Raw genomic sequence first — 26732 nt, 5'->3', positions numbered from 1 at the left:
AAAAGATATATGAAAAGCTATTAATTTTCAGATGATAGTAACATAAACAATATTAAAACTTGTATTTGCTCTTGGAACAGTGTGAGGGAGAAACATATAACAAATGAGGCATCACACAGGCAGTTATTAAAGAAGTAAATTAATAAACTCAACATTCAATCTTTTCCTTTCACATGTCAGGGATAATGTGGACAGCAGTTTGATGATTAGAAGGAACAAACTGTGTCTGATTATTTGGGTTGGCTTTAATCACAGACTTTGTTTAAGGCTCCTCAGTAAACATCTGCTTGCAGTGGGTTTCCTTTCCAGCCCTATGGAAAGGGATTCCCCACCTGTTTTCCAGAGCAGGACCTTGTGTTGCTGCCTGTGTCCAAAGGATCTGAGGGAATTGCCTCTGCCAGGGGGGCTGATGCTGTGCTGGTACCATGGGTTTTGCTGCAGATATTTCTGGGAGCAGACACAGAAGGAGAAATCCCCAAAGGTGGGAGGCTGTGTCTTAGAGACCCAGAACTGTTTTCCCAGTTGGTGCCTGAGCTGGAGCAGAGCACAGATTCTGTGTAAAGCTGTGTAAATGGATGACCTGGCCTGAAGGTCACTGGGGGGAATGAACTGTACTCCTGTTTTTTTGGGTTTGGGTCCAGTTAATTCCTGACTGTGAGTACACGAGTAACATGTATGTATCTTTACATTCAGGCATTGCTGTATGTTTCATAATGGTAGCTGAATTTCCTGAAATACCTTGAAATGCTGCTGCATTTCTTACCTGCTCTTTTTGGTTCTGAAAAACCTTTAAAAATCTGCTCCCTAATCTTACTAATCTAAAATATACTGCTATTATGGAGAGACTATTAAAAGCTGACAACTTATTGAGAAATCAAGCTCTGTGGCCTTTGATGAAGTGATTGAAGAAGACTTGCAGACATTAGGGAATACCAGAAAGCCCAGCTATTAATGATAATGGAGGCAGAAATCCTTCAGAAATTTCACAAAGACGTGTAGCACTTGCCTCCACCCCAGCCCACCTGTGTATATTGTGATGCTGACAAGAGAAAACTCACTCTTAGAAATGGTTTCCTTTGAATGCGTGTTTAGAGAGAAGTCTTTGAACTGATGGAATTCATTTTTGTTATCTGTCAGTAAAGGTGGATGCAGCATCCCTGCTGCACGTGTGGCAGTGTGTAATTGGAGTTACTGAAATTTGCTACACTGCAAGTGCAGAGGGAGCCATCACCTTAGAAGCCACATTTCAGAGGAGGAAGCAAGGAATGAAATTCCTTTCATGAATAAACCCAAATGGCATGATGGTGCATGTACTTTTGTGTTTGCTTTCTCTCTTTGTTCTTTGTTCTTCCTTTAGTGATGCATTTGCATGCAGCCTGCTGGTGATCAGCATGCAGAGCTCCCGTACAGCCGAGCTGTGTGCTGGCATTGATCTAGTGGTCTGTGCCAGCTCAGTGGTGCAAGATTTACTTTAATTTCCTCTTCCCTTTGTTCTTCTGCCTCTGTGCTTTAAAGAAAGGCTTTTGTTTTATTACTTCCAGAAATTTTGAGAAGTCCTAGCCATTTTGTATCCAAATAACCGTGACACATTTCTCTGTGACAGATAATTGCAGAGCTCCCAGTCTGGTGGGTTCCACACTCATGTACATCTGAAATCCTCAGTTATTAACTTGGGGGAGGTGTTGTGTTTGGTTAGACTAAATGGAGAATGAGCATTTTAAAGCAATGGGCGTGTGCAGCTGGAGATTATGTGAAGAAACCTCTGACATGGTTTTGACAGAAGGTCTGGACCACAAACATGCACTCTCAGACATCAGAGTAGATCAGGATCATGGAAAGGCCCTAGAGAATGGTGTAACATTTGCAACTCAGCCATCCTCTCCCTTTGTACAGTTAACTTTGAGTAGACAAATAATGCACAGTAAAAAAATATCTATGAGTTGGTTTGTCTCCTGTACCCACAAAGAGTTAGAGGTTGCCCTTACTAGTTTTCCTTGCCAGAAACAGCATAGATGACTTCAAAAGGAGAAAATCCTCAAAAGTGCTGTTGTCATTGGAGTGGTTTTGGTATCTTTTCTCTCTGTGCTCTAATTGTGTAGATGTTCAGTGCTTCGAGGTGTATTTACATGGGTTGATCCAGGGTCAGGGGTTTCAGCCTCTTTGCCTGCACTAGACATGGCTTTCTCCAGTGAATTTATTAGGATTATATCCTCTTAAAGAATTAGTAGAAGTCATTAGTTTCTATTCTTAACTTCCTTTCTTAACATATATTTTCTGCAGGAGCAGAATTCTGCAGGAATTATGTTTTAATTCCTTTGTTCTCCAGCTTTATTTCACAGAGACTATTTTCAAGGCTGATTTAGAGAAAACTCATATAGGAAAAATTGTGAAGAATATATTCTTAGGTTGTGTGTTATTTTTGTTCCATTCCCCTCCCACCCAAGTTGTAAACCTTGGCTATCTTTGGGCTTATCCTTATATCACCACTTTGCTTTATTTTGAGATGCTGAGAAGCTATTTTAGTATCCTTGTGGAGGAAGCCATTCCAGTTGCTCTGCAGGTGTGCAGCAGCTCAGCGAGCAGGGCTGTACATAAACCATCCTCCCAGCTTTCTGGAAGGTGGCTTCCACTTTTAGAAGCAGCTCCAGATGCTGGTGGCCTCACTGGGGACTTGGAGATTTCTGACCTCCTGCTCTGCAGCTGGGATTCCTAAGCTGTCAGCTGTTTTTTGGGGGGGAATGGGGGAAGCAGGTTCCTTTTCCAGTTTGGTTAGCACAGAAACCAGTGTCTCCTGGCACAGCATCCTCCTCCCAGCAGGCAGGCCAGGCTTCCAGAGTCCTGCCAGGACTGCAGCTGTGGGAGCTGCCCAAGCAATCGTTCCCCTTGCTGCAGGATCTGATGAGGACACAATGGACCATGACCAGAGCTGTGCATCTCAAGGTGATGTGATGCAGGTGAGCACAGCAAGGAAGGTTATCTGCTGGGCAGAGTCTGCAGCACAGGGGGAAGAATGCTGCTTTTAATGAAGAAACTGAGCAGAATTACAAGCAGCAGATTAATTGCTTTCCTCAAAAGGAAAATGTGCTTAGTTTCAAACTGGTTGTTTCAGTGAGCCTTGTATTGTATAACGCTCACCTGAGACAGAGGCTGACAGGTTGTCCCAACCTTTAATTGACTAATTAATAGTTATTAATTAGTATTCCCTGCAGCTGTAGTCTCAACCATGAGTTAATTGATTCTGATGGGGAATTAAATGTCCCATGTCAGAGATGAGTGCCCATAACAACATCTGAGGCAGTTATTTTGTGTAATAGACTAAAACAAACCTGCTCTGTATGTGTGTACACCGGTACTAAATGGCACAAACCTTTGGTTTTGTTTATGTAAACCTATTGCTCTCTGCCTCTTGGATGGTGGGGTTTGTAAACACTTAATGGAGACACTTCTTCTTACATAACTGGGAGAGAGGGAAGGCTGTTTTCAAACTCTCTTTTCTGATGTGGGATCTGCTTCTCTCTCAAAACTGCCATAAAAGCATCTGCCTCTCCAATTCACTTTTGTCACGAGTTAAAATTCTCTGGAGAAGAGAACTAACTGGTGGATTTGATAGTTAAGTATTCCAGCACTGACAGACTGCAGTATTTCTTAGCAGCATAAGTATCATTGTGTCTGTTCAGTTTATCAGGTTAAGAGGTTTTGGAAAATAACTTTTAATGGGCAGCATGATTTGATAGGCAGGTGCAGCTGACAGAGCAAACATTAGTTTTTCTGTTCAATTTATGCTGTTTTCTGCAGTGAGCCCCTGCCAGGCTGGAGCAGCTGGATGACACTGACTTGGGTTAGCCAGTGTTGTGCTGTCCAAATCTTCTTGTGGTGCAGTAAAGCTTCTGAAGCTGAAGGAAGCCTTACTCAAGGCTTTTCAGCAGAGTCATCCACAGGCTTGTCACTACTCAAATTCAGGCTGTCAGGTTTTATGATATTATGAGAGCTCCTGGCATCTCTTGGTTCAAAATATAAACATAGTAAATATACATTAATGTATTAAAGGGAGCTATCCGAACTCTGATGCAGTGGGGCATTATAGGAAATGCAGAAGCCATGCAGGATAAAATCCTTTTCTGTCAACGTTGATGGGCATTTGCTAAGCAGCAGAACCAAGATATCTCCAAGTGTGAGCAAAGAACATCTGACAGGCAGTCTGCAGGAGGTGCTGCTGGCTTGGATGTGGAGCTCCCTGACTGCTACCATTTTACAAGCATAGAGCAGAGCCCAGGTTTTCTCAGGGTGGCTGTGAATGGTAAACCTAGAAATGAAGTTGTGCAGGCCATCTCCAAAGACCACTGACCAAATCTTCCTGTCACTCACCCATGGGTTACTTTACACCTTTTAACATCCTTGGTTATTGAGGAGAAGTCTGGTTGGGGAGAACCAAAGACAGTTCCAGCTTCTCTACAGTGATGATTGAGAGGTGAATGGGGGTGAAGGGAGGTGAAGGAAACTGATAAATAGTTCTGAATTTAATACTTTAGGCTAAGCCACCAAATGCCTACTTAACATTTAAAAGGAAGAGAGTTGCCCTGCAGGTGAGAAAAAGGGATGCTAAATTATTTTGAAAAATTCAGGTGTCAGGCAAGAATGGGGAAGATTTACATGTTAATGGGATCCTCAGCAGGAGAAGAAACCTTGGTGTGGTGATGGCAGGCAAATAGATGCACCCATCTGCACCTTCAGATATTATCACCTGAGTTTGAATAGTCCCACATTTTTTTTACAAAAATAAAAATGAGGGAAGATTTGTGTTAGGAAGAGACACCCTGTGAAAGAGCCTGATGTTACTCTGGAAACCCTTCTGTAGATCAGGCCTTCCCACTTGGCCAGACAACAAAGCTGTTTAAGGTACAACCTTGGCTGGTTTAATGCACACCGAGTTTGGGGCTGACAGCTCAGAGCTGGGCACTGGGGAGGGCCCTGGTTCCTGTGAACTTGAAAAGAAGTGACAGAGACCAAGAGCATTTCTGATGGGACCTGACACACACAGCTGAGCCCAGCTGAGATCGCTGTAACTAAATTGTAGGAGAGTGCTTTGTCTGGTTAGGCTTTATTTTAGACCTTGAACCAGATGGTATTTCCCCCCTTCTCATATTGTATGTTTTTCTTTCTAATTTTTGTACAATTCTTTTTTAGTTAGAACTCTTCAGAGTGAGGCAGGTGTCACAGTGAACCAATGCAGCTTGCCCATACTTGAGAAGATATTCCACTGTCTGTTCTACAGGGAAGCTGGAGAGGGCTTCTTTATCAGGAAATGTAGCAATAGGATAAGAAGTAATGGGTACAAGCTGAAAGAGAGGAAAATTAGCTTAGCTATTAGGAAGAAATTCTTTACTGTGAGGGTGGTGAGGCCCTGGCACAGGCTGACCAGGGAGCTTGTGAATATCCCATCCCTGGTACTGTTGAAGTCCGGGTGGGATAGAGGCTTGAGTAACCTGGTCTACTGGGGGGTGTTCCTGCCCATGGCAGGGGGGTTGAGCCTAAATGACCTTTGAGACCCATTCCAACCCCTTAACATTCTGTGATTCCGTGAGTCTCTACCATGTCCTGAAGCACCCTTTCATGGGAATGTATAAAATAATTGTATTTTATAAGTTTATTAAATTTCTGACTCCCATTTACTTTAATAAACTTTGAATTAAACTGAGACTGATGACAGAAGCAAAGAGCAATAAGGCAGTCTGCTGTCATCTTTTTACTGAAAAATATTTTACATGCAGGATTCAATAGCCGTGGCAAAAGGTTTTTTCCTCCCCCTCTGTGTTAATATGCAAAGGCCTAATAAGCTTGCTAAACATTTCCTGCAGAATTATCTGCTACAGCTAATTTGGGCTGGGCAAGGCATTTGGGCCTGCGGAGGAGTTCTTAGAGGTGTCGAGCATTTTCTAAATCAGATAATTCTCCTTGGTCAGCCAGTAAGAGCCGTGGAGATGCAGTCTGGGGCGGATTGCGCTCCCCAGTTGAGATGTTAAACTTTGTTGCCTTTCAGAAGCGCGATGAGTCAGCTCCCGGCGAAGCTCAGCGCTACAGCGGAACTAAAACAAACATAAAGTGGAACCAATCCTCAATATATTTGCATCTAGATTTTGGCAGACATTGTTATGGCTTTCTGTATTTTATGTGCCTTTTTCATTCCCCTGTGAAATATTTTTTGGTGAATTTATAAGGTTTTTAAACCACTTTAAGTTGTTGACTCTTCCACTTATGCTAATGATGCCTCTTGCTCCACTGCTTTAGTTTTAAGGAGAAATGATTTAAAGCTTTGCCTCTGCCTTGCCTAGGCATGGGCTAGAAAGAATTTGTGCTCTTGAGAGTGCAAAACAACAGGGAAAGAGAGGAAAAAAAAAGCTGAAGAACATCTTCCTTAGTCTGTGGGGATATACAACACTGAACTGAGGTTTTGGAGTGACCCAAGAGTTCTGTGATCAAAGTTTAGCTTCACTGTGAGACAGGTTCCTAGCTGAAAACAGAAACCTACCTTGGCCTTGTGCACCTCACTGAAAAAAAAATAAAAATTGCAGGAATAGATCCAGTTTGTATACGTAAGACTATAGACATTAATTCAAAAGTGAATCAAGATAGCTGAAGCATTCTGATCTCATCTTCCTCCTCCTTTAGCTGCCCCAGCAGCACAGACAGAAAACTCAATCCATGGATGGGGTTTTAAATGAGTTTGAACTGACACTAAATTGAACCTAACCTTTGAATAAGCCCGGAGCTGGTAGGGAGAGCTCCATTCTGTCTGCATTGATGAGCCTAAATGTTTCAGATTTTTGTTAGAATGGTTTAGGCATGACAGTAGCTAAATAATGTACTTTTACTTCTAGCCAACCTTTTCAGGTCACACTCTTTTCTTTCAAGTTGTGATAGCTACAAGACAGCATTTAACCAATGCAGAGAAAATTACTAAAATTCTTCCACACTGCTCTTAAAATAAAGGTGTACCAGGCTTTTGGCTTATGTGGAATAGTTTGCCGTTGCTGTGAAGGGTGCATAAAGAAAAGTGATTTGGTCATCTGAGCAGGAATGTAAAACACCAAATCTACTCCTGCGATAAAATGGTTTCTTGGCAGAGTGTTTTTCTTACAGCTTTCAAGGTCAAATTTAATTAACAGTTCCAGGTACTATCAGTGAAGGCTTTTTATTCCTTCAGTTTTTGGAAATATACTCCAGAATTTTCATACAATTCTAAAGTGTCAGTAATGACTATACAACAAAAATCTGATTTTTTTATTCTTGAAAATCCAGATATAAAATAGCTGAATTATTTGTCACCCATTATTTTCTTGCTTTATTGTATTTAAACCAAAAGAAATGCTGGCTATTTTTAGTCAGTACTTTAGATCAGCTTTTCAATCCTACAAGCATTAGATGCACAGTATAGATATTTGATGAATACTCTTGTTTGGCTTTTTGACCCTACTTGTATGAGTAAAGTTCCTTGTACTTACATGCTTCCAGTGTAAGGAGAACATAGAAATGTTGCTAATTTATAACAAGCCTACTGTAGAGATATCTAGCATGCAAGGAAAATATTTCTGTACTAGATAAAGCAGTAAGAGCCAAAGAAACTTTTCAGTTACAGCCAGTCAGTGACAAAACATTTCAAGAAACTATTTTAATGTAATCCTATTATTAGAAATAACCATGTGAATAATTGGTGATTTCCTAAAAGAAAGTAAAACTTTGGGACCATAATCCTCATATTTAGTTACAGAATCTGCACAAAGTACTTAAAATATGCAGTTACCCAAGAACCTTTGTGTTTTCAGTCAGAGAGGCTCAGGAAAACTGAGCATTTACTCATTGGTATGAAGATTTCTGTTTTTAGGGTTAGAGCTGGGAATGCAGATCCCACAGTGTTCACCACGGAATGCCTCCTAGGAGGCAGCAGTTGACAAATATACCATGATAAAAATTCAGAGGTGCTCGATATACATGCATAGAAAGGCACATTTGAACATCTTGCTGTGATTTCCTCTCATTATAATACATAATATTCAGTTTCATGCTGCTAATAAAGTTCTTCCCTAGATAAAACTATTGTGAACATACCAGGTATGATCCTTACCACAATGCCTCTTTTTACCAATTCTGCAATATCAACAGATAAGATTAAATGTAGGTTATTTGTACTCAGTATAGATTCATTTATGTTGCTAGAAAAGTGCAAAGAAGCTGATAAAAATGATAATTCAAGTCTAATGTAGTTTTTTCTTTTATATTAGAGAAGCTTTTTGTGCAATAGGAAAAGTTCTTTATGAACAGGAAAGCTTTATTATTAAAGATGCTCTATTTCGGTGCTAATTTATTATTTTTGACATCTTAATTATATCTTGTCCCATAAAGTGCTGATTGGTGGTGTCAAGATTCCTAATCTGTGTCCATAAAATATATTTCCCTATTTTTTTTTTACTCAATTTGATATTTGTATAAAATTGCAGAGAGGAGGGTCCCATCCACCCTTCCCTCTTCCAGGAGGAGATGAGCAGAGCAATGCAGTGGAAACCTTAAAAAGGACTCAGCCTTCCAAACAAATTCCTGGGAAAAGACAGAAAGAGCACCCTGCCCTCTTTGGAGAGGTGTGGGGCATAAGGGATTGTGTACAAAGTTGTAAGAAATTCTGTACAAAAGGAAGTGCTGTTAGGTGTTAGTTCAGCCATGTCTGGAGTTCTGCTTTATGCCCCAGTGAAAAGTCCTTTACATCCATGAAAATGTGTTTCAGAATAAGGGGAGGACAATAAAAACGAGCTTATTAGGTTCTAAAAGGCTCTATCCCAAAGCAAAGAAAGGTTTTTAAAGAATTTGGCTTGTTCCTGTAAAAAACTGTTCTACTGAAGTTTTGCAGCTCAAATGTACCAGTCTACAGCTGTACAAATTCTCTTTCACAGAGTATGAATGTTGCAATTTGCTAATGTACATTTTGCTTTTCATAATATTCACAAAACCAGTTTATGGTTCAGAACATTCACAAAGCTGCCGTTTTTAAACTTTGCTTTTGAACACATGGCATGGTTTTCCCACTTTTAAAAGTAGGGGTGGGTGGGTTTTGTTTCTTCTTCTTCTTTTTTTTTTTTTTTTTGCAGGTGTCGTTTAAATAAGCAGAACACTCCAGCCTCAATTGAAGTAAAAGTTTGAAGGGATTATCCAAGCCCTGAATTCCCTGGCCAGGATGCCAAACATATTTTACTTGTTTTGTTTATTTTATTCAGTATTTCTGGATGCTTCCAAGGCTGTATTTACTGTAACTTTATATGCTCTATATCAGTGTATGTTCTAGTGCAGCTGACAGAGTACATGAGGGATGTCATAGATAATATCCCAACACTGAGCAAGCATTTTTGGTGTCTCCCCAGGACTTGGTGCTCCCTGTGAGCACCAAGAGTTAAGTGCCGGTTTGCATTCCCCAGTGCCAAGTGTAGAAAACCCTTCACCACATTTGAAAATAGCTGCAATGGAGAAAACCTCCCCTGTGAAAGCATAGATGAAATATTCACTCTAAACCTGCTCTTGTCACCAGAAAAGATGAACAGCACCTCTCTGCCAATGCCTGGCAAAAGATGGTGGGGCTTTTGGAGCCTTTTACCTTTTTTGCTGCTGCTAACAGCCGTAAGTAACTACTGCACCTTTTCCCAGCTCATCCCTTGGAGGAAGATGGCTTGGAGGAACCTGACTGAGGCAGAGGAAACAGCTCTAAAGCAGATGCTGCAGCAGCAGCTGCCCCATTGCAGGGATCAGTGTGTTGTTTTAATGATCTCAGGGTTTGGATGCATTTCTCTGAAGCGCACGCTTGGACTGTTTGCTAAAGTGTTGCCAAGGCCTTGTGCATCGGGATATTGTGATGGAGGGGGGGGAAACACATTGCCACAGATGCAGTGCAGTTTATTTTATTTTATTTTATTTTGTCTGCCTGCATTGACTCAGCACCATGGCAGCTGTTCTCTTTTCAAATAGCTTTGTTTTCCTGAGGCATAGTCTATACTTATTCCAGGAAGTTGTAGAGGAAGGCAAGTAGAGGACTGCAGATGAATTTCTGAACACAACCATTCTCACACTATTTAGAAGTAAATTTTACATCCATGCATGCTTTTGCAGATGGCCTGAAAATAAATGGGAAATGGAACATTTTAAGACAGAGCAGTGTTCTGAATGAATGGGGTGCTGGTATTTCTAACAGTGTTTGTGAACGTGTGAATCAGGCCTTGAGGTGGGATGTGCCAAGGACAAGTGCCCATTTTACAGGTGACAAGTAGAGGTGTAGCAAGTGGTTTGCCAAGTATTTCAGAAAGCCTGACAAAGCTAAAAATAGGTTAGACTCAGCCTTGTCCCTAATAGAGAATTTCCAGGGAATGTGAACTGCACTGGGGTGAGACCTGAAATATTCAATTTCTAAGCCTGAGGCCATCTGAGTGAGGTTTGCTGGGTCTGCTGTAGTGATTTGCACTCACTTGGCTGTTTGCTTCTCTCTTCCCAAAGTGTAATAACTTCCTTGCTGAGCTAAATGACTGCAGACCTTCTTGAAAACTAGTAGGAAAGGTCCTTAATTCTGGAAAGGTACTTCCTCATCTGCATGCTACATGCTCCAAAGAAAAGAACCTGTAGTATCTAATTAAGGGTTGTTTTCTTATAGGAGATTTGCTTTCATTTTTTTTTTTCTGTACAGCATTTTCCTTTTTTTTTAAATTTTCTTTTTATTTATTTATTTTTTTTATTTTATTTTTTTTTTCTGTATGAATGCAGAATTCCAACAACTTGCTCGTCTTCCTGCTGTGAGAATATATTTCCTCTTGGGGTGAATAGTGGATGTCTACTTGGCACTGAGTTAACTTGCCTCCTGTACAGATGTCACCGACAGACCTAGTTTGTTAAATACCTGTAGAAGTTGAACATCTTAGTGAATCAGGGAAGTGTCAGGCAAATTCCAAAACACTAGTGCTGAGCTCTTAGTTTGAAAGTGGGGAGAAGCATCATGTAGCCTTGCTCAGGTGATTTGTATTCAGTGGATTCTCCCTCAATGTCCTGTTCTATTAATCCTGAGACACTTGTCACCAGTCAGCCAAAGGATTAAGAGAGAAAACTTTGAGTTGCTCAGACTTTCCTAGCCATATGCTTGGCCTTAAAGGATGTGTTGAGTATGAGGTGATTCAAAGTGAAAAGCTCAGCAGCTTTATAATCTCCTGGTCTCTGAAGTCACCTCAGCTGTGAATGCCAGAAGCAGAAGCTCCCAGACTGGATCATTGCTCTGTGTGTTTGGTACATCTTGCCTCTGCAGCTTTAGGGGTAAAGAGCCAAAACCAAAAGCTCTCAGCTACTTCTTTCCTGTCACAGTGTAAGTACCTGAAAATAATTATATCCCTTTACTGGAAATATTTGGCACCAGTGCTGTGGCTCCACCATTTACATTTTCTACAGTTTCATTCCAGATTGCCAGTTCTTTTTTATTACTGCCTTGTTAGCATGACGAAGTGATGACAATCTTCTATCCTTGCTGTGGATGCAGCCAAATGGCAGAAAAACATTTGTCTGCAAAACCAACTGAATAAAAGTCTGAAATGACCAATTAATAACAGCACCTACCTGACATTATCTGTGGAGCCTGGCCATGCATGCACCACAGTCTCTCAAGGTTTTGTACATTGAGAGTAAGGAGATATGCTTCTATTTTAACTAAATCCAAATACAGTTTTCCAAAATATCATTTATTTCTTAAGGCCTCCCTCTTCATCTCTTTCCAAAATTTCTAGCAGTTCTGCTTTTGTCTTGGCAAGAGCATCTGTGCTTAATGGGCCTGTGGACAGAGGACAATCTATCTAATTAAAGGCTGATCTTAAGCCATATTCTCTTACTGGCATCACAGAAACACACAGCAAATACCCTGAAATTTGGATGTGCTTGAATCAAACTCCTGGACAATGCAAGTCTAAATTTTACTTTTTACAGCCGGTCTTTTATCTGTATATTGTTTTTACTCATATATTCTAAATTGATCTTGACTTTGGAAAAGTCTGTGTCTACTTCCTCTTAGGCTTTTTTTTTTGTCTACTCAGACTAGTCATGAGTGACCGAACATCTCAATTAGCATGGCTGTATGTCTCTGCACTGCCTGAATCCATAGGTAAACAAAAAGCCACAATGCTATTGAAGCACTATCATGAAATAAAATGTAGTTTTACCATCAAAAATGGCTACTCCCATACCTTCCCCTCCTCTGTAGCTAACTTGCTTTTTTGATCAAAAGCACCTGGAGTTGTAATGTGGTCAGGCATCTCAGGCATGTCTTTGTCCTTCTATTTGCTCAATGTTATCCCATTCTTTATTTTGCTTTACCACAGAAATTAAAAAATAAAACCATTCAAAAGGTGTATGGCTTGCCTTGATAATACCACTTAACATTTGTTTGCTCTCTTGTTTTTCTGTATCTCCCCTCATGTTCTAGATCTGTCCAATTTAAGCTGCATGCCCTTAGGGCAGGGCACACCTCGGTGTGGATGGATTAATGTTTGAACTTTTCTATTCACTGCAGCATGTCAAGCACATCCTCTACGGGCTGGCTGAGACCTGATGAGTAGCAGGAAGGTTATAAAGCACTGTTTGAAATGGGTCTCTGTGTGGTCATTAAAGTGCATTCATTGTCTATCTGCCTATCTCTTACTGTTTTTAACTTCAGTTCTCCTTGACCCAAAATCACACTCTCATTTTCCATCAATTTTCAGTCCTCTTTATCTGGCCAACTTCCTAATTCAATTCTGCAAGAAAATGTTCAGACACTTTTACATTCCCATCTTGAATAGAGCCTAGTTCTCTGGAGGGCCAGTGCTGACCCTACCATTTCTTCATTTTATCTACCTGTGGATGTAAGAAAAAATGGATGGATTCTTGTGCTAGTTTCTCTCATTTGTAGTAACTTTGCATAGTGACTGCTACTATCCTACAGGTCCTCTCTTGAAGGCTTTCTTCTGAAAAAGTGAGTTAAGCCTGCTGACCACAGCCCTTCACATTCCTGCTGCTGGGAAGGTACTGAGAGCTGACTTGGGAAGCCACTGCCCTGCATCTCTGTGATCAGCATCTGACATGCCAGAGCTTTCTTCCTCCTCTCCAGCATCTATTTTCACATCTTGCTCTGTGTGGGATTTTGGTTATTCTGTTTGTGTTTTCCAGTCATCCCACGCCCTGCTGCATTCCTGCTGCTGTCAGGTGCTTTCCTGTTTTTCTATATTAATGCACTATTTCAAGAGTTTGTTCAAAGTGTTGAAAACTACAGCAGTGAAAACTATTTTTTTGTGTCTTGAATTGCATTTTTGAAATTAAGAATTTTGTAAATGTGAAACAATAGCTGCATTATGCAGATGCAGATCTGTGTTTTAATTTGTGATGAGGAAAAAGAACCCATGGAAAGAGAAGTCCAGCTTTGCTGCCTGATACTCGTTGTTAGCCAGGTCTGCTAGAGCATTTTGATGTTAGCCTACTTAAATGTTATCACTGAAGCCTCTGGGTTTTCAATAGGTCTTGGAGCAGAGTGATGTTTTAATTGCCCTTGTGCTTGTCTGATGCTTTGGCCAGGTACTGGCAATGAGAGGAAAGGTACTGATTTTCCAGTGGTGATGCACTTGACAGCAGTACAATTCTGGATGTCTGCAGAAGAAGTAAAAATTGAGTTTGCTGCCCTTAGGAGTATAAAAAGAGAAAGCTTGTTCTGAGATAAAACCTTAAGGTCTGGCATAAGAAGTTGTCCTAGTTTTACTGCCTGCTAAATGGACTGCTCCTGACCTGTGTCTCCAAATGCCCTCAGGACCTGTTTGCCTCTCTTAATTGCCACAGTTTTCCATCTAAGAAACATTTTCAAAGTAGTCAGCGTTGCTTTCTGGCCTTATGAGTGTCTCCATTTTCCCCAGCTGGCATTGCTTGTAATGCCATCCTACCATTACCAAGCTGTTCCTGCTCCAGCCAAAACCACAGAGCATCTGAACTTTATCTCTGGAACCCAGCATGGAAAGGTCTTTCTTGTGGACGACTCCAAAAGTGTGCTCAGAGCACTCTGTGCCTGCTGTTCCCTGCTCCAGAAAGCATAAGAAATCATGAATAAATACAGAGGTGGGATAAGAGGGGTTTTGTGTGTGCTAGGACTCAGCCACCTGCAGCAGCTGACCCCGCTCGGTGTTGAATTTGAGGGTGGGTGCTCAGTGCATGATCCCAAGGGAGGGGCAAGGGGAACAGGTCTGTTTAGAGCCCCCCAGTATGAAACACCAAATCACTTACTGAAACACTTCAGCCCCTCTCCTCCACCCCTTTCCCAAATCTTTGGCACCCCAGGCATTGCAGGGAGAGCTGGAGCTCCCAGCGTGCCACTGGAGCATCTGAGCAGCAGCCCCCAGGTTCAGAAACACAGCCCTGGGTGGGAGCTGGGTCTCTGTTGAGAATGGGGAGGATGAGGATATTAATCCTGTGCTGCATCAGATTTGCAGAATTGCTTGTGGATTTTCAGCACAAAATGTGAGGGTTTTGTGTTGTACTGGGTGGAGCAGCCTCATACGGCAGCCAAATGCTCCCTGTGGTTTTCAAGCTCAAAAAATTGTTGGTGCCTAGCAGATATAATTCCAGACACTCATGTCTGCCAGAAAGCATAGAGAGGAGATGAACTGCTAAATGGGAGAGAATGGGTTTATTTCTGCTTATTTCAACAGAATTGCCTTTTCTGCCATCAACCGAGAAAGAAGTCAGAGCCATTAGATTTTATTTGAAAGGAAAAACTGTAATTTGAGTATTTTATAATTTGAACCAGTAGATGTCAGCAATTCCTTTTGAAATGGACCTGGAAATGCAGCAATAAATGAACTGACTTGTTCACATCCAAACTTCTGTGTGATATAAAAACATTTGCCAAAAAAATCAGGAACTGTATAAAATACAGCCACCAGATGACAATGGACAGTGCCGCCCAAATTCTTGGTGAGAGTGGCATGAAGAAAAGCAGAAAAATATAGTCTTGGTATTGATAATCAAATATTAAATTTGGTCTATTTTAAATGTGTAATCTTGTGCTGTTAAGCCACTCCATGACATGGCTTTCACATTTGTGCTATAGCCTTTAAAATGTGAGTGATGTAAATAAGGTTTTTCTTTTTTTGGCTTAGGTGGTACAGGAGTACAGATATTACAACTGATCAAAGAGGTGGCTGGTGTGTGACTGTAGCTGGGCATATAATGTTTCAAGTGTTTATGTCTAAGGTGAAAGATAGGACATGTTTTCTTACCAATTCGATTTTTAATCCGTTACTTTACGTGTGTTTTTTAGAGGCATAAAGATTGCATCAAATGGTTTTAATCTATTAGTCTGCAAATTGAGCAGTATCACTGCCCAATTGAAATCTGAATTGGGAGCCACTGTAAAAGTCCCCCAGTGGTATCAAAATGAAACACATAATGTCCTTATTGCTGGTTTTTGTTCTGTGATGCTAGTGAGGCTAAAACGCACGTCCTTGTAGCAGTCCACTCCTTTGACCTTGAGCCAATATCAAAAGTGTTTGCAAAAGCATCTGAAGACGATTCATTTGTTTGAGCTCGAGAGTCAGCAGGGGGAGCTCACAGCCGTGTGCTTCAACCCGGCAAATTCTGGTTATTAAAGACATTTTAAACTAGGCCATTTTATTTACACATATGCACACACTCGTCCTCTTAGAAATGTGTATGGGATTCCTGGAGTTTATGATCTATACCTTATCAGGCTCTTTGAAAAGTCTCACCCTCATATCCTCGTGCCAGACATTCCATAAACAGAGGGGTGAAATGAAAAAAAAATGTTTAGAAACAAACCCAAAATATTATTTTCTTTTGCTTCTTATCTCAAAGCAAAGGGAGGGAATTAATGTTCCCCTGCATCCTGTGGTCAGGAGCTGATGCTCAGTTAAGAGATGCAGTGTGTTAGCCTGGACCTCTAAGGAAGCTGGATGCTTTGGGAGTCTGGTCATTAAGAAAGACATTTAAATCAGGCTGTTGTCAATATTTTAGCATGAGATTAGTGAATTTAATTTCATTCTTAATTTGATTGTGGAAAGGTACATTCTGATTCATCTGATTGCATGCATGCTAAGCTGCTTCCTTTTTGTTTCATGTGAATAAAAATTAGACTTTTACTGCAGGTCCACAATATTTTCTGGAAGGTCATTTGGAAGAGTTAGTGCAAGTCAGACACAGAGTCTGTGTAAGATCTTTTCTTCTGCTACAGCCTTGTGTTAAATGCCTGTGTATTATTATATCGAGCACATACATCTGATGTTTAGAGGATTATTAAGAGAAATAACATTTCTTCATAGAGATCTTGAGCTACTTTAGGTAAAGAAGCATTTTTGCTTCGTTCTGGCAGGGGACAGCTAAGTGACTTGCCCAAGGTCACAAAGCAGGCATTGCTGGGAACAGACACCCCATCTCCTCAAGTTTCTCTGTGGGGCTCCTCTATAGTTCCATGTCATTGCCTTGGCAAACAAAGATATTTTCTATTTTCTTATGGTCTTTAAGCTTTCTGATGTTTCTTAAAGTATCATGTACTGTTTCTTCAGATACAGTTTCATTGTAACTGAGAATGTTTTAACCTGTTGATTGTATTGATTTTTGATGTGGAAACAGGAGGCCGCTCCATTTCAAACTAAATTTCAAGGGCACGAAGATTGTTAGAATGGAAAAGCCACTTAGCTCAACAGAGTTGTTTCTTTTATTTTTATCTTAGTCAGGTATAGAAAGAGTCAGAGAGGTCCTAGCCCTATTTTCTCTGTTCTGGGTGGAATCACAATTGCTTTAGATGCTGGAAGAATTGGGATGAGAAAGCAAAGCTCCTCTGCTGTACGAGGAGATGCGTGTGCTGTGCTTGTGCTGGGGATATCTGAGGACGTGGCACGTGCCTGCAGTGTCCCTCCCTTTGTGCTGTCCTGCCTGGCTGCTGCTGCTGCTGCTGCGAGAGGCTCCTCTCTGAGCCAGAGACAAATGGGGTCTGTCCACCTGAGGGTCCAGCTGCTAGCTTGTAAAGCAGCAGCATCCTTACATACATGTATTCTGCTCTCTGAATGCATTTTCTGTCTCCTATCTCCCAACACACTTTTCTTTTCATTTTTTTTCCTTATTTAATTGCATCCCCAAGCTAGGATTACGGCTTTTAGGAATTGTCCCTAAGTCCTTTCCTTTGGCTGCATGCTGCATAATTTTTCCATTTAATATGGATTTCTCGCTTTGGTCAATTGCTCCTAGTCCCATTACTTCATAGCAATCTGCATTTGATGCACATTTCCTTTTACAGGCCCAGCCATCTCTCTCAGAAAGTCATTCCTGTGCACGATGGGCCTGAGCCAGCACACACTGGACTCTGTGGTAATATTCCCACTGCTCAGAGTGAATCTGAGAGCTGAAGCTAAGGATGAAACCCCTAGTCAGCAGCACAGGTTAGTGAAATGGATTCCTGCAGAACCTGGGGATGTGGGTGGAGGAAAGAACACTTTGTTTCTGGGCATTTCTGTATCAGAGTTTGTAATTTCTGGAAGAAGCTGCAATTCTTTTATTCCCTGCCCCCCAGCAGTCCCGAGGCTTTTGCAGTTGCCTGTCTACACATCCCTTTTTGGAGCCCATAGGGAGAGCCAATGAAACAGAAGTGTTTTCTGTATTCTCCCTGGTTATTGTGCATGGCAGAGCTGTGGCATTTTGCTGTGCCTCAGGAGCTCTCCACCTGTGGAGTGCAGCTCCAAGCTGGTGAAGACAGGAACCCTTGAGGGAGGGGATTTCAAGCTGGTGACTGGCAGCAGGTCCTGTCCATCTCCAGCTGCTTTCAGCGACCTGAGCTCTGCCCATGTGAGAAAGGCAAAGCCTTATTTTATGATTATAGGGTATTGAGAGTAAAGGAGTGATGGGAGAAAGAGCAACTGTAGATAGTATAGGAATATCTCCCAATATATAAAAAAAATTCCATAATTTTAATGTTTCCCCTGTGGCATTTTGAAATGCAGACTAAACCCCCCATGTTCTGTATGTACTATCCCCCCTCTGCCTCCCCATCAGCAAGTTTTTAAACCCCTGAGTCACTGGCAGCTGCAGCCTGATAAAATGAGGCTGTTTAGGGTAGCTCCCTCTTTGGCACAGGCTGGAATGAAACTGGGGAAGGCATCAAATTAAAAAAGGCTCGTTCAAAATTGAGTGCTGATTACCCACTCCCACAAATACATGGGAGCACAAGAAATTTATTGCCCTTGGACATACATGCAAGCTGCTTTTTGGAAATGGATACAAATACACCCTGAATAATACACTAATACACTTTTGTACCTTCACTGGGGGACAATCTGTTCTACTGCAAAGCAACCTATGATGGATTTTTCCTTAGGATGGATGTCCAAGCTTAGTTTTCATTCTCTCCATGGTGGTTAAGAAAATTCAGAAGGTACAAGAGAGCTTGACAGAGGGAATCTACTGTAAAATGCAGAATCATAGTGCTCTTCAACAAATGAGAAGTATAAAAGTCATTGGTCTGGGTGCTAAATCACACATCAAACTGAATTTTCATAAACAGTATGGTGAGTCAAAAAAATATAGCAATGCAGAACTGAAATACTTGACATAAAAATTTCTTCTTGACCGTAGTGCTGTTATACCAAGGGAATATATAAACAAAGACATTTCAAACGTGTTTAGAGAAAACTGCTTCTAGTGCTAGGACTGATGACATGGGGGCAGCCCAGAGCTCTAAGCAAAGATACCAAGATCTTGGCAAGACAAAAACACAGTGGGAGAAGTCTGTGCACTTTGTGTGTGTGCAGTTTTTAAATTTTCCCCAAAAGTGACACTGCTTTTTATGAATGTATCAAACAGGATTTGACAACAGCAGGAAATTAAAGAAGTTATCTCTGAATAGTCCATATGAAATATTCTAAAAGAAAGGAAGCAAACAGAAGTCAAATTACAGTGAAACATTGAGCTTTCTAATATCACAGAGAAGACTTTATTTAAAAAAAAACCCCACAAACATCCAACAAAATCTTAAACAAGTCTATGAAAGACCCCATTGTAGTCTGAAAATTTGTGATTTAATTGCCTCCAGAGCAGGACTAAAATCCCCAAACTTAGGCTTACCCATACCATATTTTTATCTGGTTAGTTGATGGAAAGAACACTAAAATCTGTTTTCTGAGTGCATTTCTTTTCATACTTTAAAAAATTTGTATGGAAAGTATCAAGTTAGGAATGATACTTTCTATTGTGTCTGAAAATTTTGTGTAATCTGTATGAGCTTGCTGTGCATTGCTAACAGGGATCTGTGAATGAGGGCAAAAATGGCTGAATATTAAGGATAAAGTCACCAGGCAGTGACAGAACTGGGAACAGGACAAGGGGAATGGCCAGGTCCTTTCACACTTGGAACAAACTGTTCCACTTAAAAGAAAGGGAAGAATAAACCACTTAAGTGAATTACTGGGTGTGTTATAGGTTCTTTAGTGCAAGCTGGTAACAGCAGAAAAAGTTGTTTTACCTATTCCCTGTGTGAAGAGGTTTTGCCTCCTCACATCCTCTTTGATTTAATCCCTCTTTCACTGCTACATTGGGAAGCAAGGGTGGGAATGATGCTGTGATTTGTCTGATAGCTGCCATAACCATGAAATAAAATTCATTTATTCAGAGGAGCCTTTGGAAAGTTCTGTTGAAGTACAGAAGCAGAAAAAATACATTTCTGCCTGATTCAAGGATGTTAGCTGATATTTATTAATGGCTTAAAAATTTCCTTCTTCCTCTGAGTGATTTAAAATATTTGCACAACTGAAGTTTTAAAATTTGTTCTAAATCTTCTGCAAATTATGACTCCATCAGCAAATTTGTTTTCAATTTGACCTGTAATGTCAGGTATCACTGCACTGATTCATGTTCTGCATCCAAGCAAGAAGACAAACTCTGGCTCCTTATTTTTCATTGACATTGTTTAAATGTAATAATTTCCAGCAGCCTGATGCTTCTGTTTGTAATTCCGAATGATATTTGGAAGATAATTCAGCTGAGTATCTCACACCCTGCTAGATGCCACGTGAATTAAACAGTTTCACACTGTAGCCCAAAGAAATGTAATATTGACATGATGTCCTTTCTATGCAAAAATCCAAGAGAAAACTGCAGTTTCACCACCTTCCTGTGGAGGTAGATACCCATGTTATGCAGACAGAGAAACCATGGCAGATAGTAGCTATTTTTTGATGATGACATTAAATTAGCCCCAAGGGCCAGAAAAGAGCCCCAATCTCTTAATGCTTCCTCAAAAAATTGATACATGTAGATTTTTTAAGAGTTTGGGTTGGCAAATCACCATTCCCAGTCTCACCATGGATTAATCACTGATCTTGGAGACTGGAATTCAGTATTTTATTCCTCATGATGCCTTTGGCAGCCTGTTTGGCACGTGACAGAGCCTTTTAGTTCTCTAGCAGTAATTTTTTTCTGTCTGTTACAAACTGCAGTTAATAGTGGTTGCTCAGTGTCTTGACATGTTTGAATTACATGGAAAAAAATCTGAAAGAAATACCAGTTGGTATTACTAATTGTTAGGCTTTTATTTTAATTATTGTTTGGATATTGGTAGAAAGTACTTCAAGCTAGAGGAAAAAACCCTTCTGTTAGCAGAATGAGGCAAATGGAAAATGTGACAGATTAAAAGGTGCATTCCTAACAAGGTGTGGTACCTTGAAGATAGCACATTAATGCTGCTCAGAAAGGATGTTAAGGGATGTCTATAGAGGAGACAACACTACAGAAACTTTTGATTTCACATGATTTACATACAATCTTCCATTCAAACAATAATGAGACTAAAGCAGGAAAAAATACAGATTTCCTGGGTTTCCTTTTATGTACAAGGAAACCTGGGCAATGATAAGAGCTAGAGCTACAAAAACTGTTGTGTAGTATCAGTTATATCATATAATATTCAAGAGATTAGGGAACAGAGAAAAATGATTCCTTGCTGAAGGGTAAATAGACTTTTGATCTGCCAGAGAGTGCTTGAGCAGCTTTCTAGCCTTAGGAAATGACCCCTGATAGGTGAAATAATTTTTTTTTAAACCCATTCCCACATGATGGACTGTGCCCCGTGTATGATCTATTGTATTAGTGATTAAACTCATCAGCATTCTGACACTTCTGGAAGAAGCAGAAGAATAGGACCTGGGAATTGAACTGGAATATTCAGGTCACTTCAGCAGCATGCTAGGACCTATACAGTGAGGCTGCTATTTATGAGTATTTGTTTGTGTTGCTATTTATGTGTATTTATTTAATGAGTTCTGGAACAGGTAGTGATTTCATTGCATAGAAGAAAAATCATGTGTAAAACTTCATTAATCCAGGGAATTTGCATGCCCAAATCTCATTTTATTTGAATGTAAATCATTGGTACATAGGCTTTTTTTAAGGCACTGCAAAGTGACACAGGACTTTGAAAAACTGAAAAATATATTCACTCATTGTGCCGGAACCAATGTGTTGCAATGATGATGTAACTTGTAGTGTCTTTTGCCAAAATATTTTCTGGGTGAAAAAGATAGCTTTTCTCACCTTTATAGAGAAATTTGTCTTTTTCTCCCTTGCTTGATGGTGATGCCTGTACCACTGGAGAGGATGCTGAGGACACTGGGGGAAGTTTTACCAGAGGAAGTTGTTCAGTCAGAGGGCAGAGCACCAGTGGACTCATTGATTTCTACAGTGAGCATAAACAGAAATGAACACCTGACAGTAATTTCAGAGTGATGTTTAATGTTTCTGGTGATGGTGTGAGACTGGACTCACCAAAGTTGTAACTGTGTAACTATGAGTTGTTTCTGTATTATTTTCCAAATGTTCTTTAAGGATAGCTGGGGTAACTTGCCACATCTCTGTTCTGCTGGAAGCTTCTGTGAAATACTTTCTTGGTGAAAGTTTGAAGTTCCTTATCTATTCTGCCATTGTCTAGAGTACTGACTGTATCTGGGACAGTGCAGAGATCTAAAAGTAAAACCTCAGGAAAGAGGCAGATTCAATGCTTCAGTGAAAGCAGCCTTTCTTAGCAAGGAGAGTGAGAGATAGCCAAAAAGAGAAGTAGAAAAGAGAAGGCAGGAAAAATAGTCAGAGATGGAACATTTGAGTAAAAAAGTCTCAATCTTAACTTTGAAGATGGTCAAAAAAGGGGCCTTGCTGAACATACGGAATTTCACAGACAGGGCCCTCAGCTGGAAAGTCCCTGCTCTCAGCTTAACTTAACCAATATGAATTTCTTTTTAGAGAATTAGCAAGACAGAAACACATCTGAAGAGATAATAGCAGTGGCCTGTGTCTGGTATTTGATACTGGAGTCCAGTGCTAGGATGAATGTCTGCCTGAGTTATCCGTCCCAGAAGTTTGGAATTTCTGGAAGCAGCTTTAACTGGCCTTTTGGTCTTTTATCTACATATATATATATATGTGTGCATATATGAATTTAGGTATGGGTGCATACTAGTTCACCAAAATATGCATCCATCCAACCTGAGCATTGTGCTTTCCTTGTGGTTGTGGATTTCTCCCTCCTCCCCTTTGCACCATTTAATGTAGAAAGCTCCTTTGAGACTGAATTCACCTTGCTCGTGAAAGATTCCTCTTCTTGTTGCTCTTTGTGCTTGGAGAGGAGTTCACTGGACAGGTTTTACTTGACCTACTCCCCATGACAAGTAGTGTATGTTATAAATGACACATTGTAATGCTAGTTTAAGAAAATTTATATTAAAATATATCAGTGGGGGAAAAATGGGGAAAATAATCCATGTGCTGTACAATCCAAAGTGAAGCCCCCTCTATCTGAAATGCCTTTGATGTGGTTGATGGTAGTGTTTCAAAGGCAGTAGTTAGCAAAAGGGAAGAAAAGCAACAGTGAATTAAAGATTTGAAGAGATAAAAATGGTAATTTATAGGTGAGAAAGACTGATTAGAGATGTTGTTACTTTTTAGTTAATGAAATGACCTATCTAGTCAAATTGGATAATTCCCGTAGTGAGATATTTTTTCTTTATTGTCAGTTTAGCAGAATCTCTTTCTTTCCTTAGTGAAAACGAAATGGCAATTTTAGCATTCTTAATTGGTTTGGTTCTTTTCCATGGTAGCAAGTGAACTGAAAAAATACTGCTTATGAACAGGTTATGAACTTCAGTCTAAAGCCTGTGCAATGTCGACATCAAATGAAAAGGTGGCTAATGAAACAGTCTTCAGTTTCTAATTTCACAGAGGGCTGAGGTTGCTTTAAGGTGTAGTTCCTGCATGGAATTCATGCAGAGAATGAGCGTTAGTAATGAGAAGCAGAGATAATTTGTGGTTGAATGGTGTGTCTGTACTCAGAGTTGCACAATGTATAGCCAAAACTATATATTATTTCAAATACCATTGAAAGCAATAGTAAAAGTGTAGAGAAATGTTAAAATTACTTCTTTTAAATAATCTTTTTGTTCCCAGATAAATCTGCAGGTGAATTAAAGCTAAAGTATGGCACACTTGCAGTGATTCATAAGAAAGGTATGCATTTAAGGGGAACAGAAAATATTAACACCAAATTTTTAATATAGCAACTTTATCTGTGGTCAGAGAGGTGAATTAAGTAAATTTTGCTGTAGATGTCCAAGTGGATATTATTGAGGAACAGATAAGTCTGTCTAAAACAAAAGTTAAGATTTTTGCAGCCCAACTGTTCATCTTGGTAACAAGGACTGGTGTCTTTGGTCAGACTTCTGTGAGTTTTTCTTTTTGATTGTTTTGGCATGCAGCTCATTTCTCTCTGATGTATTAAAAAATTCATAGCAGAAATGATCTCCTCCATCATCTGGAATACTTTGTTCCAGATGAGCTTTTCCTCTCTGTACGTGATACTGAAATTTAAACCTTTTATTTTCCTTGTCACACCTGGTATCTCTGCTTCTGTCCATTATGACATTCTTTTAAATTCATATAACGGGCTCATAGGTTGTATTCCAATTTTCTTCCTTTTCCCCTCCCCACACTTAATTTACTACAACCCTTTCAGTGGATTTCTCATCTCATCCAAGAATATGGTGTTGCTAGCAACCAGGTTGCTCCATACACTTCCTTTTCTTAGGAATTTTACAAAGGCAAACAAAGGATTAAACAATTACATTCAAATACAGAAATTGACTCTGGAAACTCAGAAGGGCAACATATTTTTTTTGGTGCACATGTGTAACTGATGTTCTCTGGGTCATGATTATTTTTTTTTAAGATTTTTTTTCTTTCTCTGGAAAGAGCACATTTGAGGTGCTTTGTCACATAATGTCTTCTCCCAATGGTTTGTTCTCAAAACTATTCAATTCACTGTAATTGAGAGTTCTCCACAGCTCATTTTGTAGCGAGTTATCTTGTGGATTCTGAAAAATGAATTGAGTTTCTGTCAACAGAAGGAATAAATGTGCATCTGTGCAGGTAGTCCTGCATTGCTGCATTGTCATAAGCCATTATGGCAATGCTGATCTGGTAAACTCGAGAGAAAGAGCTGTCACCAGGAGCTGCAGAAAATCAGACAGGGAGCAAGTAGTCACCAGCCATCTATTGTCTGTAGTGCTGTGACAGGCTGGCACATTTACACTGTGGAAGGAAACTACACTTTTCTAACCTTCACTTTTCTAACCTGCACTTATCTAACCTCCAAGTGCAGGTAGGGCAGCTAAAAAGGCAGATTGTTTCTTTCCCAGTGGTGGTGTCAGCTACATATGCCTGGCTCTGCCAGTCTCTCACTGTAAGATTCAGCAGTGCTGTTTCTTTATCCTTTTTGTTTTGATAAAAAAGGAATAGATTGATAATACTGTTTATTTTGAAATGTGTTCCTTGTTGTATTAAAGAAGATTAATTCTGCCTTCTTGTTGCCTCAAATACTCATATAGCCATGGGAACTGAAAAGAAAATACCATTTGTATCAATCGGATTTTTTGTAAATGGATTTGTTTTTCATGTTATGATTTGGCAGAGAGGTGTTGTCAAGATATCTGATTTATGTGTTTTAGTAACCTAGGGAAGACTCATCACTTCCCTAATTTAACCAGCTGAGAAAAAGTTGATCTGTTTGCTGAAGAGTAGGGGGTTATTTGCAGGTTGGTTTTATTTAATTTTATTTTTTTGGGGTTTTTTTGGCATGAATATCTGAAAGCACTGCAGTTTTTATAGGGACTAGATGATAAAGTGTTCTGCACAGTGTAGTATTAACAGAAGAAAGGAACTCACACATCCTTTAAAATACAATTGTTATTGCTCTCATTCTGAGTCTCTCTTGGCCGTATATAGAGTGAGGGCAGCTCAGGACTTTTACCTTAAAGAGGTTTTAACTGATGGATGTTAAAAATAACCCTTTTGTAGATACTGTGCTGAAATTGCTGAAATTCTTGCAGATATTTTTTTTATTTTTATTCCTTTTTTTTTAACATGAGAAATCAGATTAAAATCTATTAAAATGTGTTCAAGGATCTTTTTGTGCTGTCTGATACTACATCAGCCCCCACCTCAGGTACAGAATCAAGAGCTGTGCTTGGCCTGCTGCAAATCATACAAGGTAAGACAGACTTGAGGCACAAAAAAATATTTTCATTTTGTCTGTTCAGTGTAACTCCTGACTTCAGGTTCCACTGTGAATCCTAGTAAATAATCCAAGTAGTTTTTCATTGCTTAACTTGCCAGAAGTGTAAAAGTATTTGAAAAGAAATATATGAAAAGGTACCTGTGTGTTTTTTCATGTCTGAGAACTGCAGTTTTTAGAAGCCTTGAGGAAATCATGTAAATCTGCATAATATGTGTAAAAATGTCTTCTATCTCAGGGCCAAACTGAGACCCACAAAATAAATGACTTTCATAGTCATGCTGTGACTGGCAAATAAAGTTTTTGGAAAGCCTTCATTATTATTAGTTGTTTGGTTGGGGTTTTTTAAATGGAAAAACCTAGTAAATGGAGTTCAGCATATCAAGAACTGAAACCTTGGTTTCTCTAATCAAAAATATTTCCTCTGTCTCTTCAGTGTATAACACCCTGGCATGTCTCTTTCTCCTACTTTTCTTGTGTTCTTTTAGATTAGCTGTTCATTTGGGAAATGCTGCTTCTACCTGTGTTTGAACAGCAGCTAAAACTCAGAGCCAGGATCCTGTGCGTGGCATTGACGGATTGGTGTGACAGAAAGTCTTACAAAGGTGATAACAACAGCCCAGGGATTTCTCTGTGATATTCCTGCAGACTTCTCTGTAGTTTTGATTTACAGGCACAAACTATTGCCTGATTCCAGCTGGGTAGGTCTGGGGACTCAGCAGCAGTCATGGTGTCAGGGCAGGGGTACGTGGGCAGGGGACACCAGCGCTGTCCCCAGGCACCATTTGCCTGCACTGAATTTGCTGCTGAAAGAAAGAACCCATTATTGATCCGTGTGGATCTTCTCTGCATCCTACACGTGAGTGTTCCTTGCAGCCTCCTCACCCTGGTAATGATTGGTGGTGAGGGGCAGAGAGAGAGCAGTGTGAAGGATGCCTGAGCCTCAGAAGAACCCAACTGAATCAACATCAGTTTTCCTCCTGCTATCTTGCCTGACCTGCAGGCCCATTATGGTAGTGACTGATGTCTGTGAACTCGGATTTTTAGCTAAGTCATGGTGTTTGTTCAGTGTGAAGGATTAAGTCATGACCTT

The 26732-nt window shown here is 40.2% G+C and overlaps 1 long non-coding RNA gene across 1 annotated transcript in view; it reads left to right on the top strand.

The window, feature by feature from the left end:
* Positions 1-26363, top strand: part of LOC135304156 (uncharacterized) — a 46696-nt gene extending 20333 nt beyond the window's left edge. Inside the window, exons 2-4 of the long non-coding RNA XR_010365603.1 lie at positions 17333-17474; positions 25528-25615; positions 26128-26363. This is a non-coding gene — a long non-coding RNA (uncharacterized LOC135304156). The remainder of the gene's footprint in view (positions 1-17332; positions 17475-25527; positions 25616-26127) is intronic.
* The last annotated feature ends 369 nt before the right edge of the window (positions 26364-26732 follow it).

This window comes from Passer domesticus, chromosome 7 (assembly GCF_036417665.1).
Source record: "Passer domesticus isolate bPasDom1 chromosome 7, bPasDom1.hap1, whole genome shotgun sequence".
NCBI lineage: Eukaryota > Metazoa > Chordata > Aves > Passeriformes > Passeridae > Passer > Passer domesticus.
This window is presented reverse-complemented; position numbering and strand designations above follow the sequence as displayed.